This window comes from Chiloscyllium punctatum, chromosome 50 (assembly GCF_047496795.1).
Source record: "Chiloscyllium punctatum isolate Juve2018m chromosome 50, sChiPun1.3, whole genome shotgun sequence".
Lineage (NCBI taxonomy): Eukaryota > Metazoa > Chordata > Chondrichthyes > Orectolobiformes > Hemiscylliidae > Chiloscyllium > Chiloscyllium punctatum.
Genome location: NC_092788.1, coordinates 47,697,877 through 47,719,164, shown reverse-complemented (window position 1 = coordinate 47,719,164; position 21,288 = coordinate 47,697,877). Strand labels below are relative to the sequence as shown.

The following is a 21,288-nucleotide window of genomic DNA, read 5'->3' as shown; positions in this document are numbered from 1 at the left end:
CCGACGTGATTCCCAGACACTCTGTCAGACTGCAAATCAATCGGGAAAATACCTCAGGAAACCAAATCATTTCTGATTATAGTGTAGGGAATCCCATCTGCTGAAGAGACAGAGTCCTCACAATCAACACTTTCTTTGTTCTACCTGCCTACAAAGTTTACCACTTCTAATATTCGAGAAAGGAATTCTGATTATAATTTTTTTTAAAAAACAAAAACAATCTTCTGAAGACATTTCCAATTTGAATTAGATTTTTTTACCCTTTCACACGGTAACAGCCGTTCCTGAGGAAGGAGTTTCCATGAGCTGTGTCCCAGGGCTGGGCAGGAAGCCGCTGATTGAAACTGCAGTAGCCCTTTTGTGTTGGCAGCAGGGGCTTGTAGAGAGTGGGGTCACATTTTGCTGCACGTGACCGTCTCACTCATTGAGGAATCAGGGTCAATCATGCATGAGTTCTCGTGGTTGTGTTGTCAGTACATGGTCGATCTCAATACTTGATGTGAAATATTTGAGGCTCTGTGCTCTTTTTGGGCTTGGACAACCAACATTTCAGCCAAATGCTCTGACCATTTCAGACTCAGCAACTGGCAGCAAAATTGTGCTTGTACCCATCCAAACGCACAGTGCTCGAGAGGATGTGGACAGCAGTAGTTCTCATTACTTTCAGAATCAGTTGCTCATGTTCCCGTGTTTATCGCAGAGAGGGTGAGAGACACGAGGAGTAACAAACACACCCACAAAGCAATATCAGGACCTGTGTAGTTCTGTCATAAAAAGCTTCCTGCAGTGGTTCAATTGCAAAGTTGGGTTTCAAACCCACGACGCAATAGAGACTGGATCCTAAACCCAGCATATTAAAACTCTCTGGATTAGTGGTGCTGGAAGAGCACAGCAGTTCAGGCAGCATCCGAGGAGCAGTAATATCGACGTTTCAGGCAAAAGCCCTTCATCAGGAATACAGGGTTTCGCCCGAAACGTCGATTTTACTGCTCCTCGGACGCTGCCTGTACTGCAGCGCTCTTCAGCACCACTAATCCTGAATCTGGTCTTCAGCATCTGTATTCATTGCTTTTACCTACATTAAACCACTCGGCGACGCTCCCTGACGATAACTAAGGGCCAAACATGTCAAGATTAATCTTTCAGTATCGCTCCACTTCATGCAATTTCCCCTGGCACTTTCTATGAATACATTAAAATAATTTTTTAAAAAATATTTACAACGATTTGAAAGGTTTGCACGTTGTGGACATTATTGAGAAGCTGAATATTCTTCGACAGTTTTCCCCGAAGCTTCAGGCCTGGTGGATGTTCTGGAAAAATTTTAAAAATCATGAGGTAGACGAACAGAGAACATAGTCAATCTACACTTTTTCAGAAGTCACATGAGTTTACAGTGAGATAGCATAGGTTTAATGTGAGAGCAGTATAATTTGAAAGGGACGTGAGCGACACTTGTTTTTAATACAGACATTTTTGTGCGTGTGGAATAAATTGCCACATTTAGTGGCAGAGTTTGGTGCACTCACAACACTTCAAAGGCATCTAAATGGGTATGCAGACAGGGATTGTTAGGAGAGATAGGGGACAAATATTGGCAAATATGTTTAGATTAGTTACGGTCATCTGTTCAACAGGTGCAAGGTGGATAGGAAGGTTTGCTTCCGTGCTCGGTAATTCTGTGACACTCCAGTACCTGACAACAGTTTGAATAGACCACTTGCAAAAACGCATGCTGTTTGTTCCGAAATCAGCGTGTTTGAATTTTATTTTTTTCTTGAGGCGTAATGTTTTGAAATGACACAGAGAGGAATGTTTTCCAGACATTTACAGATAATGACCATTCTCCTTGATACATTCCCAAGTTCTCCATCAAATAATTTCGTTGACTAAAAAAAAACTCACAAATCGTGTTATCCCCTTAACTCTCCAGTGAATTCCAAAACTGACAGCTCTTAACGTGGACCACGTGCAAAACTCAAAAGGCAGAGTCATTATCAGACACACAAACTCATTACTTCTGTATGTGGGGCAGTGCGAGACATGTATGTCAAGAACTGCTCACACAAATAACACCGAAGCAAATCCAAAAGGAGCTTCCCGACATTCTAGAGATTTAGTGCATTGCCAAGTAACAGAAAGTGCTCAAGTAACATTAAACAAAACAGAAAAATGTACCATGCAAAGTGAATATTACCAATTATATTCTCGATTAAATTAGGTCAACAATGGGCTGGTGCCTCCATCTGATCGAGCGAGCCAATCTCCAGCCTCCCTCACCGGGACAGTAATGAAGGAAATGAGAGAAATATAACAAAGTTTCACGTTGCGATTGCCCACCTTTTCGCCACAACAACAAAATACGAGGGAGCAGATTCAGTGCAGGATCTGGATTCACAAAAGCGGTGAAACAACGACGTCCACTCACTTTCAGGGAAAACTGAACAACTCACATTGTCCAGAATATGAATACACAGTGCAGGCTGTTTAGTTCCCATATTCTAGCGCTGTCCTGACATTCATGCGATAATGTACCTTTCAAAGAGAGCGTTTGTAGCTGTGGAATGACAGTGGCAGCTGTTTCCCCTCGCTCTTACTGCCACCCTTGGTCGTGTAGGGGCGGCAATTCTCTTCTTACACGCGGTAGTTGAGTGTGCAATTCTCTGTTGTGGAAAAGCAGAGTGTTTTGGAGCAGAAAGATGTGAAGTTCGGATGCTTCTGTAGTTCCTTTTGAAAAGTTCGGTGACGCTAGGAAGATGGTTTGCAGACTTTTCCTCCTTTTCTGGGTGACATTCTCAGCGCTGCAGAGGTTCCTGTGAAGCGCTGCTCTCATGTTTTGGTACGAATTCGTTTGTTTTCATTCCCGCTGCTTCCGTTTGTTGGGATTGCAGATTGGGTCCAACGGATGGAATCCGTGGATGAGTGCCCTGCTTCCAGGAATTGTCTGGCTGTCGTCTGCTTGCCCTGTCCTATTATTGTTGTGCTATTCTAGTCGAATGTGTGGCCCTTGCCGTTTGTACGTATTGCTGCTAGGGACGGTTGGACTGACACCCACACAAATTCTTTGCCAAGAACCAATATCCACCAACCTTCATTCGCAAATGCGTGGCACACAAAGTTCGCAACGAGGATTTGCTATGAGGTAATTTTTAAATCATGCTTCCCTGTGATAAAACCAAATTCTGGAAAACGATATCCGGACTCCTCCGAACCCTCGGACCTATGACAGCACAGAAACCGAGAGCCTCACTCAGACAACAACTCACGAGAATCCAAGGCCCAATACCCCATCATGTGCAGTTCAAACGTGGTTGATGAGTTTCCACGCAGGGACTGCACGAAACACGACATAGGAGAAAGAGGCTGACAACTAGAGAGCTGCATTCATAATTTCATCTGGACTGTAAACGCCTCGGACAGCTGTTCCTTGCAGTTATGCACAGAATATTGAATATCCCTGATTCCAGAGCTTGGAATTCGGATGATATGACCGTCTGCAGCACTGGATAGTTCCTTATGTGAGGTAACTCCTGATGGAACACATGTCACACTCTATTGCTCATTGAGAACTACATCCAAAATAGGAGCTTAGAGCAGCATTTCAGTTGTCCTTCTGGTGCTGTTCCTGACATGCCCTGTGGCACTGCACTTATTCTGTGTTTCCTGAGGGTTCGGCACATGCTTCCACGATCGTATTATGGGCAGTAATCTGCATTTTCGCTTCATTAACGGGTGTGTGAAGGGGAGGTCCACCATTCTCTATTCTATTTTTCTCTTCTTATGCACAACTGCAATACAGTAAAGGATCAATTGATATTGAAAGGTGATATACAGAGGCGTGTGAAATACCTAAGTTTTAATGACATTTATGCAATGGTTATAGATTACCTTGATTCAGGAAATAAGGATGTAAAGTCTGTTTGGCTGGAATTCAGGAACAGTGAGGAATGAACTCACAAGCATGTGTAGTTTACAAGCCCACTCGCAGTCACCACAAAGCGAAATAAATCGTGCAAGGGGAAAAAAATGAGTGTGAGTGACAAAAATGGCAATAGTCATGCGTGATCTTAACTTCCCATCTAAAACTCTCGGTTCCATTGTAAAAACGTTTGGAGAACCAAAATCAAAAAAATCCCACATGTCCCATAAAACATCACGAGGGATATCTTGGTAATTGATTACTGTACTGGTGACTTAATTTTCTTATTTTCTTGGAAACCAACGCTTTAATTGTGAGCATCAGAAAAGCCTTTTGTTTTGCCAGCAAGAAATAAATATGTGATTAACCTTTGTTCGCTTCCTGTATAAGAACACTGAGACTCCTCTGCACCGCACTTCTTTTGCATTTCTATCGATTTTAACACTAGTGTGTCTTTTGATTCTTCCCAACAAAGTATATGACCTCGCATTCCCTACATGAAACTGCATCTGCCAAGACTACTCCAATTGTTGGAGGGAATCCTGAGGAACAGAATGTACATGTATTTGGAAAGGCAAGGACTGATTCGGGATTGTTAACATGGCTTTATGCGTGGGAAATCATGTCTCACAAACTTGATTGAGTTTTTTGAAGAAGTAACAAGGAAGATTGATGAGGGCAGAGCAGTAAATGTGATCCATACGGTCTTCAGTAAGGCGTTCAATAATGTTCCCCATGGGAGACTGATTGGCAAGGTTAGATCTCATGTAACAGCAGTGGACCTAACACCGACCCTTGTGGTACGCTGCCAGGACCTGGACACCAAGAAGGACATGTTCCATCAACTACAACACTGTTTTCTTTTGGCAAGCCAATGACTGATCAAAGCTGCAATCTTTCCCACAGTTCCATTCCTCCGCATTTTGTATACTAGCCTATTGTGGGGAATCTTATCGAACAACTTGCTGAAAAAGATATATACACCACATCAACTGGGTTACTGTCATCTACCTGTTCGGTCACTTTGTCGAAAATGTCAACAAGATTCGTTAGGCAAGCCCTACCCATCACAAAACCGTGCTGACTGTCCCGGATCAGATTATTCTTTTCGAGATGGTCATAAATCCTATCTATAATAACCTTTTCCAACACGTTATCAACAACTGCAGTGAGACTCACTGGTCTGTAATTACCAGGGTTGTCTCTACGAAACTTTTTGAACAAGGGAACAACATATGCTATGCTCCATTCCACGGTTCTGTTCCTGTAGACAATGATGATTTGACGATCAATTACAAAGGCTCATCAATCTCTTCCCTTGCTTCCCATAAGGATCCTAGGACAGATCCCATCCGGCCCAGGGGACTTGTCTGTTTTCACACTCTTCAGTATTTCTTTCATCTAATGCTTGTGAGACTCAATCTCTACCACACTAGACGCAAGTATCTCTGTATCTTCCTCGCCAACATTTTCATGATCTACAGCGAACACTGTCGAAAAATATTTATTTATTGCTTCCCCTATCTCCTCTGACTACACACAAAACTTCCCACTATTATCCTTGATTGTCCCAAATTTAACTCTCGTCATTCTTTTATTGCTGACATACCTATGGAAAGCCTTAGGGTTAACCCTGATCATATCTGCCAACAACTTCTCATGTCGCCTCCTGGCTCTTGTAAGCTCGCTTTTTAGGTCTTTCCTGATATCGGTGGAACCCTCGAGCGCTCGAACTGAGTTTTCACGTTTTGTCCCAACATAAGACTTTTTTCCTTCTTGACCAGGGATTCCACTTCCTTAGTAAACCACTGCTCACGCGTTCTATATCTTCCTCCCTACCTGACAGGTACATACTTATCTAGGACACACAGGAGCTTTTCCTTGAATAAGTTCCACATTTTTAATGTGCTCACCCTCTGCAGATTCCTACCCCATTCTGCGCTTCCAAAATCTTACCTCATTGCATCGTGATTTCCCTTCCACCAGCTGAAACTCTTGCTCCGTGGAGTACACCTCTCCCTTACCATCACGAAAGTAAACCTGAGAGAATTGTGATCGCTGTCTCCAAAGTGCTCACCTACTTCCAAATCTAAAACCTGGCCAGGCTCGTTACCCAGTACTAAATCGAAAGTGGCGTCATCCCTTGAAGGCATGTCTACATACTGTGTCAGGAAGCCCTCCTGCACACACTGGTCAAAAACCCATCTATAGTACTCGTACTGTAGTGATCTCAGTCAATATTTGGATCTTGTCTTGAGTGTTCCAGAGTTTTTCATTGTACCAGAGTCCAGATGAAGTTTGTATTCCTCACGTACGGGAGCGAGAATTCTTTCAATGTCTTAGATCAGTTCCTGTGCCGAGAAAATCAGAGTCAATGTCCCTTCCTCTACTCGGACTGACAATTTACACTTCTTCATTCTCCTCGGATTCCGTTTCCCAAAGAGTATCTCAAGAGTTCCACAGTTGGAGCCTAAATTATATGGTGTGCTTCCTAAACATTTTTCCAACTGTCAACTGACAATATTTTCACAGTATCTCTTCACAATCCTCTGGCTTGCACCATGTCCAGGGATGAGAAGTCCCGTTTGGTGGAGAGAGTTCCTAGGCTGGTGAGTTTCACTTTGGAACAAAGATGGTTAAGTGGCAATTTCCTGCGGTTGTTTCTAATGATGGGAGAGGGAGCGGTGGGGAATGAGCACTCTGACGAGCAGGAGGAAGTGTTGCCAATGACCAGAGTCAGAGAACAGAGGATAAGGGATGAAAGGAATCTAATGAAAAGCAGCACTTCTGCTCAGGGCGTTCAATAACAACTGCAGAAACCCGATGTGTCGAGCAGTGTGTCTGGAAAGAGAAACAGAGATAATGTTTTAAATATGGAGCATTTCTGATGAAGAACTCAAGTTTCTCAAGTCCATTCAAATTACAGGCCTGCTTTGAATTGTTCCAGCAGGAAAACATTCATAACGTAGTCGGCAGGATTCGAACCTACGTGGGGAAACCCCAATGGATTTCTAACCCACCGCCTTAACCACTCGGCCATGTCTACAGACAGTGCTGCCCCCTGAGCACTGACCAAATCAGCCGTGATCTCATTGAAAGCTGCCGCTGACTTGATGAGTTAAATGTTTCCATCTCCTTTCATACCTTTGCTGTCATTTATAAGGTGCGAGACACCAATGTAAAAGAAGAAAAGCATAAAGTTAGGAAAAGATATTTGCAGCAAAATTGAATCAAAATTATTTATTGAAAGGAAAATCACACTTGGCAATTTGCTAGATCTCTTTGCGAACATGACCAGCAGAGGTAATCAAGGGAGCGATTGATCTGAGTATTCCTGGACATGAAACAAACAAAGGTTAGTGACATATTCATTTCTTTTTTTAGCGAACGAAGTGGTCTTTCCTGATGGTTACAATTAAAGAGATGGTTCCCAATAAAAGACAGAGATTAAGTCGCTGGGAGATATACTTCAATGTGATACAATTCACTTTCAGCCCCTAATTACCCCAGAGATGGAAGGGGTGAGTTACTTTTCTTCACTCTTCAATTCCACAGCATGGAGGTACAGACATGAAACCGCTAGAGATGGAGTTCTTGAATTGGGAACCAGCGACACTGAAGGAACTCGGCAAAAGTGAGGACTGCAGATGCTGGAAACCTGATTTTCGATCAGAAAATGCTGGAAAAGCACAGCAGCATCCGAAGAGCAGGAAAGTCGATGTTTCTGTTGCCAGTCTTTCTGCGTTCCGCAAACAATTTTCGTTTTTGGCTCAGATTTCCAGCAACTGCAGCTATTTGTATTATGTTAACATTCATAATGTTTTGGACAAAACCAATGACCTGCTCGCATCGGAAAATCGGCAGAAGTACTGGTACACCGACATGTTAGCTGGACAATACAACCATTCCATGAGCGGGAATACGATCCGGGCCACGGTGCTGAGAGTACCGAATCCTCACAAGTAAATAACAACACGAGGGGATAGATACTATCGTATTTGGTGTAAATCAAACACCCTTTATGAACATTTTCTTTGCAGATTATTTTCAACTTGTCTTCGAAGATTTACAAAGTGGGAAAAGGCCATTCCGCCTGTGTGCATCGCGGCTAATCGGAGAGCCATCTATTCCAGTCGCAGTTTCCAACTTTGGCCCAAAGTCTCGTGTGTTCTAATGTTCCCAGGGCAAATGTCAATGACTTTATCCTGTGTTCTTAAATGGCACAATTGTATGACACTTGCACAACGACTTGTAACTCTTTTGAGGAACTCATGCTCATTTTCACCCACAAAGGGAGACACACAGAAAGATACCCCCAAAGCGACAGAGGTCTCCGTTGTGGTGAGCTGGAATTTGAAATAGACAAGAGGACAAATGCAAGTTTCAAATGTGGAAGCACAGAAGTGAAGTCCCAGCAGGACCGTCAACGTGGGGCACGGTTAAAATCCAACATTCCCCTCGAGCCAGGTTGGACTCGAACCGACAATCTTCTGATCCGAAGTCAGACACGTTATCCAGTACGCCACTGGCCCAACATACACGCTAGCGCTGGCAGAATGTCGATATGTAATGCTATGGACTTTCACGGAATCAGAATTTAAAAGATGAACAAGCAGCGAAGATAATCACCAACACTGCTTCACTTCGAAGTTTCCAATTTATGAAGCAATGCCTTTCACTGGCAAAGGAGAAACATTTGTCCTCAGCTGCCTGCTTCAGGGTCGCCTCCTTCTCTGCTGGAAGTTTCCATCGCTTTATTCACAGTCCCGATGCGATTTCATGATCCACTCCAGTGAATAAGTGTCATGTTGTCGTCTATGCAAGACCCTGCCGAAACTCAGCGAGAGACATCTAGTCATTTCGAGCTCAGGATGTGGAATTAGACGAGCTGCGTGACACCTTTTATTGGCGCCGCCACTTCACTGCAAATTAGCGGCTCAAAACGAGCCGTTGTTAGGTTCAGCTTGATTTGTACCTTCCTGTAGTGCATTTGCTGAACAACATCAGATAGATCCCATCCGGCCCAGCTGCCTTATCTATTTTCACACCCTGCAGTATTTCTAATATCTCTTCCTTGTGAACCTCAATCTCTTCTAGTCGAGACGCAAGTATCTCTGTATCTTCCTCGCCAACATTTTCATCATCTATACAGAACTCTGTCGAAAAATATTTATTTAGTGCTTCCTCTATCTCCTCTGACTCCACACAAAACTTCCCACTATTATCCTTGATTGTCCCAAATTTAGCTCTTTTAGTGCTAACATACCTATGGAAAGCCTTAGGGTTATCCCTGATCCTATCCGCCAACAACTTCTCATGTCTCCTCCTGGCTGTTCCCAGCTCTCTTTTTAGGTCTTTCCTGATATCGTTGGAACCCTCGAGCGCTCGAACTGAGTTTTCACGTTTTGTCCTAACATAAGACTTCTTGTTCTTCTTGACCAGGGATTCCATTTCCTTTATAAACCACGGCTCACGCGTTCTATATCTTCCTCCCTGCCAGACAGGTACATACTTATCTCGGACACACAGGAGCTTTTCCTTGAATAAGTTCCACATTTTTAATGTGCTCACCCCCTACAGTTTCCTACCCCATTCTACGCTTCCTAAATCTTACCCCATTGCATCGTAATTACCCTTCCACCAGCTGAAATTCTTGCTCCGTGGAGTGCACATATCCCTTTCCATCATGAAAGTAAACCTGAGAGAATTGTGATCGCTGTCTCCAAAGTGCTCACCTACTTCCAAATCTAAAACCTGGCCAGGTTCGTTACGCAGTACTAAATCGAAAGTGGCTTCTTCCCTTGAAGGCATGTCTACATACTGTCTCAGGAAGCCCTCCTGCACACACTGGACAAAAACTGGCCCATCTATGGTACTCGTACTGTAGTGATCTCAGTCAATATTTGGATATTGTCTTGAGTGTTCCAGAGTTTTTCATTGTCCCAGAGTCCAGATGAAGTTTGTATTCCTCACGTACGGGAGCGAGACTTCTTTCAATGTCTCAGATCAGTTCCTTTGCCGAGAACATCAGTCAATAACCCTTTCTCTACTCGGACTGACAGTTCACACTTCTTCATTCTCTTCTGATTCCATTCCCCAAAGAGTTTCTCAAGATTTACAATGCTGGAGCCTAAATTATATGGTTTGCTTCCTAAACATTTTTCCAACTGCCAACTGACAATATTTTCACAATATCTCTTCACAATCCTCTGGTTTGCACATGTCCAGGGATGAGAAGTCCCGTTTGGTGGAGACATTCCCGAGGCTGGTGAGTTTCACTTTGGAACAAAGATGGTTAAGTGGCAATTTCCTGCGGTTGTTTGTAATGATGGGAGAAGGAGCGGTGGTGAATGAGCACTTTGACGAGCAGGAGGAAGTGTTGCCAATGACCAGAGTCAGAGAACAGAGGACAAGGGATGAAAGGAATCTAATGAAAAGCAGCACTTCTGCTCAGGACGTTCAATAACAACTGCAGAAACCCGATGTGTCGAGCAGTGTATCTGGAAAGAGAAACAGAGATAATGTTTTAAATATGGAACATTTTTGATGAAGAACTCGAGTTTCCCAATTCTAATCAAATTCCAGGCGTGATTTGCAAAATTGGCTATTTGAACAGAAATTGCTTCAGCAGGAAAGCATTCACAACAGATTTCAGAAGATTCGAACCTACGTGGGGAAACCCCAATGGATGGTTAATCCATTGACCTTAACCACTCGGCCATGACTGCAGATAGGAACACAGTTTTGCGAAGTAACCAAATCAGCCGTGATCTCATTGAAAGCTGCCGCTGACCTGATGTGTTAACTGCTTCCATCTCCTTTCATTCCTTTTCTGTCATTTGTAAGGTGCGAGACACCAATGTAAAAGAAGAAAATCACAAAGTTAGGAAAAGATATTTGCAGCCAAACTGAGTCAAAATTATTTCTTGAAAGGAAAATCACACTTGGCAATTTGCTAGATCTCTTTGCTAACATGACCAGCAGAGGTAATCAAGGGAGCTATTGATGTGAGTATTCTTGGACATGAAACAAACAAAGGTTAATGACATATTCATTTCTTTTGCTGGCGAAGGGACTGGTATATCCAGATGCTCACAATGACAGAGATTTTTCCCAATTAAAGATGGCAAATGCATTTGGGCTGGGGCGGTCGGTGTGGAGTTGCTGTGCCGAAGGGCCTGTTTCCACATTGTAAGTATTCTAATCTACAGTAATAAATGACATAGGCACAGCGCACGTTGTTCGATGAGGCATATATGACTTTTCGATTGTTTTTCTTCAAAGTTTCTTTACAATTCAAACGGGAGAGGAAGAAGGGAAATGAATGTCTCCCATAATTCTTGCCTTCTTTTATCATTCACAGGCGGTTTATTTTTCCTGTACGTTTTATTTTACAGTGTGGTTACTGTTAGTGTTCTTGTAAGCTACAGCGGCTGGTTTCCTCTTTCCTCAATGTTCCTCATCTCGACCCAAACACACTTTCCATCCTTATCTCCTGAATCAAAGTAATCTCTAACCATTGCATAATTGCCACGGAAACTGGGCTTTTCACACGCCTGGGTATGTCATTTCCCAATATTAATTGATCGTTTACTGCGTTGCAGTTGCGCACGAGAAGAGGAAAACAAAATAGAGGCCGGTGGTCCTGGGTTTCAAACACACATAATTGCAGCTAAAACGCAATTTACTGCACACAATGCGATCACGGAAGCATGCACCGAACCGTCAGGAAGCACACAATAAGCACAATGCTGGATGTCATGTCAGGAATAGGACTAGAAACACAACAGAAATACGTCACTTGGGTACTATTTTGGACGTATTTCTCGATGAGCTATCGTGTTTTACATATGTTCCATCGGGAGTTACCTCACACAAGGAAGTAACCAGTGCTACAGACGGTCATATAATCCGAGTTCCAAGTCCCGGAGTCAGAGACACTCAGTGCCCTGTGTGTACCTACAAGGAACGGCTGTGCATGGGGTTTACAGGGTAACTGAACTGCATGAATGCAGCTCGATGGTCGTCTCTCTGCTTCTCCTCTATAGTTTTCTGTGCAGTCCCTGCGTGCAATCTTGTCAACAACGTTTGTCCGGCACAAGATGGGCATTGGTCACTTGTCTCTGAGAGAGGCTGTTGGTTTATGTGTTGTCATAATTCCGAGTGGAAGGAGGAATCAGTTCCCAGAAACTTACTTTAATAAATGGAAGCGTGCTTTTTAACTTGTTGCGTGGCATATCCTCGTTGCGAAGTTCTTGCACTGCGAATCACGTTGCGGGACTATCCAATTTTGACAAAGAATTTGTGTGGCAGTCACGAGTTGCCACGACCAGCTGTCCCTCGTTCAATACGGACAAATGGCAACAACTACAAATTCGATTAGAGCAGCCCAAGTTTAATGTGACAGGGCAAACAGAAGGCAGCCAGAAGATTTCTGGGTGTCGGGCAATTACCCAAGGTACGCCCAAGGTCTGTGCATCAGTAGAATCTGAGACCAAAGTCGTCTATGTTGATTATTCATATTCCAGACAACTTGCGTTGTTCCCCGTTTACTCTGAAAGTGAATAGACATAGTTATTTCATCGTTATTTCGAAAGACGATCCTGCATTGAATATGTTCGCCGTTTTTTGATGTTGTGGCGAACAGGTGGGTTATCGCGATGTGAAAAGTTGCTATACTTTCATTTCCTTCATTACTGTCCTGGTGAGGGATAAAGGTGATTGTCTCTCCCGATCAGATGGGGGCACCGGCGCATTGATGGCCTAATTTAATCACGGATATAATTGGAAATGTTCACTGTTAATGGTTCGTTGTTGTGTTTTGTTTTACGATACTTGAGCACTATCTGGGACTTGGCAATACACTAAATGTCCAGCAGGTTTGGAATTGCCTCGCTGTTATTTGTGCGAGCAGTTAATGTCAGAGACGACTCACAGTGCCTCACAGACAGCACTTAAGCTTCGGTGTGTCTGATCATGGTACTTTTCAGTTTTGATTCTGTTCCACGATAAGAGCTGTCAGTTTGTGGATTCGCTGGAGAGCAAAGTGGGTAATGCGATATGTGAGATATTTTTCTTCAGCCAATATCTTTGATGGCTAACTTGGGAAAGTGTCAAGAAGAATCATCATTGGCAGCAAATATCCGGAAAACCTTCATCTCTGGATCGGTTGGGCTCATCCACCCTCCAAACAAAATAGCCAAACTCGCTGGCTGAGTAACAAACATCATGCGTTTTTTTGCAAATGGTGTATTCAAACCATTGCCGGTGGCTGGAGCATCTCAGACTTGTCGAGCATGGAAACAAATCCCGCGATCCAACTTGCCCTTGCTGAATAGATAACCGAAATTAATCCATAAATATCTGCCAATATTTGTGCCTTATCTCTCCGAGGTCTTCCAGTCTATACACCCATTCAGATGCCTTTGAAATGTTGTGAGTGCACCAGACTCTGCCACTAAATGTGGCAATTCATTCCACACACACAAAACTTCTGTGTGAAAAACATGTGTCCCTCACATCCCTTTTAAATCTTTCCTCTCTCACATGAAACATTTGCTATGTAGATCTGAACTCGCGTGTCTTGTGAAGAAGTGTCCCCTGACTATTTCCTCTGTCTGTCTTCCTCATGATTTTATAAGCTTCTGTGAGGCCATATCTCAGCCATGAAACTCCTGGGAATCTGACAAAGCCGATTCAGTTTCGTTCTCATGTCCAAGCACTGCAAACACGGCAAATCCTTGTAAAGGTTTTGCGTGGCCACTCTGGAACTGCGGGTGGACTCACTGTGGAGTATCAGCAATTCTGGAGAGTTATGTTGCCTCCCAGGTACTCAGGTCAGGGATGTCGCCCTTCGATTGAAGAGCATTCGAAAAGGGGATAGTGAACAGCCAGTTGTCTTGGTGCACACAGGCACCAATGAAAAAAAACGAGATGAGGACCTGCAGGGTGAATTCAGGGAGCTAGGAGAGAAATTAAAGAGGAGGACCTCAAATGTAACAATCTCGGGATTACTGCCGGTGCCATGTGACTGCCAGCGTAGAAATGAATTAAGAAACGGCACGGTGAACACGTGAGTTGAGGAATGGTGCTGCAGGGCGGGTTTCAGATTTGTTGGATTTTGTGACCAGTTCTGGGGAATGTGAGACTATAAGAAAATTGACGACCTACATTTGAAACAGGCGGGAACGTATGTCCTTTCGGGAGTTTTTGCTACTGCCGTTGGGGAGGTTTTATACTAGTGTGGCAGGGGGCTGGGAACCACAAGATTAAACAAGTCGGCAGTGAGGTTGAAACTGGAAACGCTGAGAATCTGGAAGATAGCATTAATAATGGGAAGAGTAGGCAGAGAGCAGATGAATGCAAAAGAACTGAAATGCATCTCCTTTAATACATGGAATATAGACAGATGAACTTAGGGCTTAGGTTGGTGCCTGGGAATATGACGCTATTGCGATTCTTGGCGAATGTGTCTATGTGTTTCTGTGGGAGACACGACGTGGGGAATAACACAGTGTGACTATGTCAAACTTCAATCCCAATGTTGTGTCATCTAAGATCAAAGCGAGAACCTCACTGCCATTTGCACTGGAAGCATCAGAACACATAAGGTTATGGACCAAAGCTGGAAACTGGGAATAGAGTAGATGAATGTCTTTAAACCAGACTGCACCATGGGCCAAATTGGATTTTCCATTCTGTAAAACTTGAAGACGAGTAGAAACCAATCTACAGGGGAACTGATCAGAAATGAAATGGAAAATCCATTTCATTGAGAATAAATGCAAGAGTGTCTGTGTTCATTCCGTGTATTCTCGTAGTTAGGATTTGGAACTCTATCCGCAATAGTGTTTGTACTATTCTTGGACAGGGAATGCATGTTTTATTGTGTAAATATATCGTGGTACCAGTATTTCTTACCACTGGTCCGAACCTGGTAATGCTTGGTTGCGTGCCAGGTTATCAAAAATCAAAAAGGTACAGGTTTTGGAAATATGAACTAAAAACGAGAATTTATAGAGAAACCCGCTACAACCGGCAACATCTATGGAGAGAAACAGTTTTTTTTCCCTTAAGATGGACAGGAAACAGGTTACTTATAGATTTCTAAATTATACTGTTGGGAAAATAATAATCTTACCTGTCGAATCAGGATATTTATCAAAATCACTCCTGAGCTTCGAAACATCGAATCTACAATCTTAAAAGGACTTAATCAGCTGTCATGCTAATTTCATTTTCCTGAGCTGGTGGAAGGCTATGTTTTAATGGCTACATTTCCTTTTAGTTTCCATTATTAAGCAGTCACGCCGAATGGAGAATTGTTTCTTTCAGTGTCTGCCTCAATATGGGTCTTTGTTTTTTTCTATATTTGTCTCTGTATCCTCCTGGGCCTTTTTCACATTCTCCGACTCTCTGGCTGTCCATATCCCTCATTTCCCATTTCTGCTCTTGAAGAGCCTGACATTCAGAGACAGTTTGTCATTCGAACTGCTGAGAGGCTTTCTGACGCCTGGCTGGAGTCGGTCGAAGTAGTCTCACATTCTCTGGATAATGAGTCTGTCACTTCGACCTGAGGCAAGGAGACATTTCTTCCTCAAAATCTAAAGACCCTTTCGAAGTAAAAGTTGATTTCCTTATCCAACAGAAAAAGAAAGTAATTACATGATAGCTGAAGAAGAACAACGATGCATTTACTGTTGATGTACAACGAATGAATGGTGACAGCAGAGAATGAGGATGATCATGTTGTGGTGTCAGTGCCATTAGCACAACATTTTCCGGGAATGCTGCAGTGTCTCCTGCCTCACCACTTAATTTCCACAAAACTGGGAATGAAGGAATGAGAATAAGAGGATGAGAAGCAGAAGTGCTTGTGGAACTGCGGGAAGAATCTCCAGGTTAAAATAGTAGTTGAAAAAAAAACAACCTACACTACTGGATTTAAACCAGGAAAATGAAGCCGGAACGCGAAATCAGAATGTACAGCAATTCAAACAGGACACTGAGTTTCTCGATCAGCAACACAATACTTGCGAGAAATAACGAGCTTTCAATACAATGAGCAGGCACCAGTGTGATGGGAGCTGCTTTCACCAGCTAAGCCATGGCGCCACGTTAAAAGCCAGATTTCTCGTCCATATGTGCAATGCCTGAACCACTTGATCACAGGAATTCGAAAACGCGTTTTGTGTATTTATGTTGCTCAGTATGAATGGCAATAAAACTCTTCTTGTGCAAAAACAGACGTTTCAATGCTGAGCATGCCCCACTAAAAAGACACAGAAAAAGACAGTATCCTCTTGCATTGGCATCCAACAGATATTTTCGTCGTTTAAACTGACAGAATAAAGAGGATGTGCTCATCTCCTCTCGCGTCCCATTAACCACGTTAATACACACGCAGGGATTTTCAAACCAAGATGAACAGGCTCATTGTTGTGAATTGACAGCAGTGGTGTGTGAGTCATTTCGAACAGTGAGCATTAAATGCTGAACCAATAGCACTGACACTGAGCCTTACACCATCAGCTCCACACTCACATCTTGTGTTATGTCTCCTAGGCATCAGTGCACTTGACTCTAATTATTCTACCCTGCACCCCTCCTCAAGTTATTCCCGACCGCTTGCAGTGTCGAATTAGAACATGCAATTATTAGAAATACATTTCTGGGACACAGTTGTCTTTCAATGATATAAGATTCATTGCCGATCCCTAATTATCCCAAAGATGTAGGGGACGAGTTACTTTTGTTAACTCCTCAAATCCATAGTATGGAGGTACTGACAAGAAACCGCTAGAGATGGAGTTCCTGGATTGCGGAAAGCAGACCGACCCAAAACTGCTGACGTAACTCACCCAGGGTAGAGCAGATGGACCCGACTCTGTCAATGTAACTTAACCAGTGGACAGAAGTCTGACATCACACGATCAATGTAACTCAACGAGGAGATTATGGCCTGACCGCACGCTGTTAATGTAACTCACCCAGGGAAGAGTAGACTGACGCCACTCTGTCAATGTTAGTCATCCAGGGAAGAGCAGACTGACCCAACACTTTATATGTAACTCACCCAGCAAATGGCAGGCTGACACCACTCAGTCAGTAAAATTTACCCAAGAAAGACCAGACTGATGCCAGTCTGTCAACGTAACTCACTCAGAGAAGAACAGGCTGTACCCATTCTGTCTCTGTCACTCATCCAGGAAAGAGCAGGCTGATCTGATTCTGTCAATGAAACACAAGCAGGGAGACGAGCCGACCCCACTCTGTCAAAGTAACTCACTCAGAGAAGAGAAGACTTATTCCATTCTGTCTGTGTAAATCATCCAGCGAAGACAGTAATGAAACCATCCTTGCTGTTAAACTCAGACAGAGAAGAGCAGACTCTCACGATTCTGAGAAAGTGACACGCCCGTGGAGAAGCAGACTGACACCACTCTCTTAACGTAGCTCACCCAGGGAAGAACAGACTGAGTGCACTCTGTGATATTACTCAATCAGAAAGGAGCAGACTGACCCCATTCTGTTAATATGACTCTCCCAGGGTAGAGCAGATGAAGCCCAATCTGTCAATGTGACTCAACCAGGGAAGAGCACTCTGACCTCACGCGATCACTTTAACACAACTAGGAAATTGCAGACTGACGCCACTCTGTCAATGCAACTCACCCAGGGAAGAGTAGACTGATGCCACTCTGTCAATGTAACTCACTGAGGGAAGAGCAAACTGACGCCACTCAGTCACTGTTACTCACAGAGGGGAAGGGCAGACTGACCCCACACTCTCAGTGTAACTCAGCAGACTGATCCCACACGGTCAATATAAGTCATTCACTGAATAGCAATCTGACCCCCGTCTATAAATGTAATTCACTCAGGGAAGAGCAGACTGATCCCATTCTGTCTATAGCATTCACCCAATGAATGAACACTAACCCCACTCTACAAATGTAACTCGCCAGAGAAGAGCAGACGGAAGCCAGACTGGCAACATAAATTATCGAGGGAAGAGAATACTGACCCCGCTCTTTCTGTTTCACTCAGGCAGGGAAGAGCAGACTGTCACCAAACTGTGAAAGAAATTCGCCCAGGGAAGGGCAGACTGATCCTACTGTATCTGTGTGACTGACACAGGTAAGAGCAACTAATCCAACCCTGTCAAAGTCTCTCCCTCAGGGAAGAATATCCTGACCCCTCTCTGTCCATGTAGCTCACCCAGGAAACAGCAGACTATCCCCACTCTGTCTTTTGAAGTTCACTAATATCCTCTCAAGTACGTTGTATCCAGACACTCTCCACATCCCTGTCTCTGTAACCGTGTGCGTTCAATGGCGAATCCAAATAACCTGTAAATGTTTAGAATGTGGCAGCAAACCAGAGCTACCACACAGAAATTGGGCGAATGTGCAAACTTCCATCAGGCAGTCACTTAAGCCTGGAATGGAAACCAAACCCGACAGCAGTCGTGATTATAAAATGGCAGAACAGAAACCCAGCAAAAAGAATTGCTGTGTGTTGCAACGATTCTGAGTATTAATGAAGCCCCCCTCACTGTAGGTAATTTCCATTTTCATCACTGCCAACCTTCTTCAAAGCAAAGCATGCACTTGCTTTTTTCAGACTTCCGATATCCCGCTTTCATCCCGCTTTTTACCTCATCATATTTCTGACTTTACAATATACGTCATAACAGGTTGGCAAATGCAGAATGAGCTTTGTTCCGTTCTCCACTGATGTTGAGAGTTGTAATACAGCCTATTCGAGTAGGACTTGATGCGCTTGCGGGTGGTGAATTCGCGGCATTATGGCTTCTTTTCTTCGTTTTCGGTCGACTATTTCGAGTTCATTGCGCTGACTTCTGAAGAAGACTTTTTGGAGTCGAAATGGTAACTGTGCTATCTCTCAGAAGACAGACGTAGCTTTATTTCTGTTCTCTAATAAATTGATCTTCTTCTGATCTTTGCAAATGAAATAGGGTGCATTACTATTGCCCGTTTTTAGTTTCAAAATCAATAGAAACATGAAGGAGACAATATCAAAGAACACAAAGTACTGAGTTGTTAAGATAATTTTTGCAGCAAAGGTGGACATGAAGGTCAAAATAAGATAACGGTACAAGAACATTTAGTCTGAAAGTGGTATGTGACTTTAGTTCCAAATATATGTTTCCGTTCTTCCAGTACATCTTTTTGACTCCCAGAAAACATTGATTGTTTTCTGTATTCACTTTGTTTCGCGATATCTGTCTTCTGGTCGACCAGCGACAACTTGAATTTGCGTCTGCATTGAATAAGATTTCGCTCTTTCTTCGTAAAGAAAACCTGTGCATTATGTACCACTTATCATGCTGATGGCTAAGAAGTTCAAAATGAAATACGGTTTATGGATCGTGAGCAAGAGTGAAGTGATCCACTTGCGAACAGATGTCACCACGCCCTATTCCTACATCGGGCCTGAACGGTCCATTGGCAGAGTCTGCAGAAAGGAAATGTATAAGTGAACTAGTCCTTTGTTCAGTTTGATTTGATACCAATGGTAGTGCTGTTTTGGTGCAGAAATGTGTCAACATCTCTGACGTTAGAGTCAAAATTTAAGTCACATCTACTCCATGGAGTGTCTTCTCATATCGGAACATGCTGACATGAAAACATCTAGCTCTGATAACAAAAATTTTTTCATTAAACTGTGAGTATGTTTAACTAAGCAATTCAGACGGCCAAAATGAATAATTGGCATTTGGTTCTTCAAGCTGAGCTCTCCACACCAACCGCTCCAACGAAGGTCGTGGATAAGATCCCCATCGATTATCTTGGTCAATTTTAGTCTCAGCAACAACCAATTGTTCTGCACAATGGTACCCCACAAGCAGAGGGCTAAGTCTGATTTTCATCGTTAATTTTAAAATTCAGGTCTTAATGCACAGTTTCTTACGAATGTGGACAGCAGAAGACCGTTAACATTCTATTTCTAATATTTCCAGAAAATTCTACTCCGCTGATATCGCCTTGCCTTATCACACCTCAAGCCAGGAACCTGGATCAGTCGAGATCCTTTCCACACATGGAGTTGCTTTTTCTAATTCATTGACTACTGATATACTAGATTATTGGCCTAGAGAGTCAGTTGTAAATTAGGTTGAACTTTCTCAGCTTGACTTTCAATTGATTTTTTAAAAAATCATCATCTACAGGTAATGTATTGCATTGCTTCTTGTTTTGCTTAATTCCAAACCCCCGCTCCCGAACATCCAAATTTCACGATAGTTCGACAAATGTTTTGAAACTGATTCATGTTGGAAGTTGGTGGCTTTTTGTGTCTCGACATATAATTTATTTTATTAGACGTCTTGAAATTACTTCGGATTCTTTACAGTTGAAAATTTAGTTTCGATTGAATGCAAAGCTCAAGCTCCACGGAATCGAAATTCTGCAAAGGAATTAATGACTTTTGAAAAATTCAACGCTGTGAACAAGACTCGAACCTGCGCAGGAAGATCCCATTGGATTTCAAATCCAACGCCTTAACCTCTCGGCCATCACAGCTCCGACAAAATTGCCAATTTTCATAGTAAAAGAACTGAATTAATGAAATACGTAATTTGAAGAACAAATTGTAAGACCCAAAGATTTCGCCAAATCCTTTGCTGGGACTCAGACGAACGTTACCTTAGTAGATTGACAGGCTTTCATCGCAAACTAGATTCTGACACAGCTGAAGTTGTGGGAATGATTCTTCATCGAATTTTAGAGTCACGGATGTACACCACATGAAGAGAGGATCATAGTCTCACTGCGTCCGATCGACTTTGACTCAATTACTCATCATCTGGTGCCAAAGTTGTTTTTTAACATTCATCAAAATATGGTATTAGAAATATTGATGCTAAGTCCATAAACACTAGCTACATTCGTAAAATCAAAATCGGAATTAGAAAGAATGCAGAACCAATTTACAGGAATGGATCCAGCAACTAATCCGTAAGTTCGGACAACAGGTAATGAACTTGTGAGCACAAGAGAGGAAGATTGACCGAAGATTTGGAACTTGAAATCGTCTTGACGGAATTATTTGCAAAGCTTTTGCAGTTGTTCTAGAGTCATCAAGTCCTTGAACAATACAACATGGAAAGTGGCCCTTCTTTCCAACTTGCCCACGGTGGACAGTTGTCCTATATTAATAGGTCCCATTTGCCAACATTTGGCCCACATCCCTCTAAACCTTGTTACTCATATATCCAACCAGATGCCATTAAATGTTACAGTTGTACCAGTCTCCAACAATTTCTCTGGCAGCTCATTCTGGACACGACTGAAAAAGTTGCCCCTGACGTCCCTTTTAAATCCTTACCCACTAATTTTAAAACG

The 21,288-nt window shown here is 43.0% G+C and overlaps 2 non-coding genes across 2 annotated transcripts; both read right to left on the bottom strand.

Moving 5' to 3' along the window:
* Positions 1-6,883: 6,883 nt before the first annotated feature.
* On the bottom strand, positions 6,884-6,965 carry trnas-aga (transfer RNA serine (anticodon AGA)). Its single transcript has one exon. It is a non-coding gene; the product is annotated as a tRNA-Ser (tRNA).
* Positions 6,966-20,384: 13,419 nt separating this feature from the next.
* On the bottom strand, positions 20,385-20,466 carry trnas-uga (transfer RNA serine (anticodon UGA)). Its single transcript has one exon. It is a non-coding gene; the product is annotated as a tRNA-Ser (tRNA).
* Between the last annotated feature and the right edge of the window lie 822 nt (positions 20,467-21,288).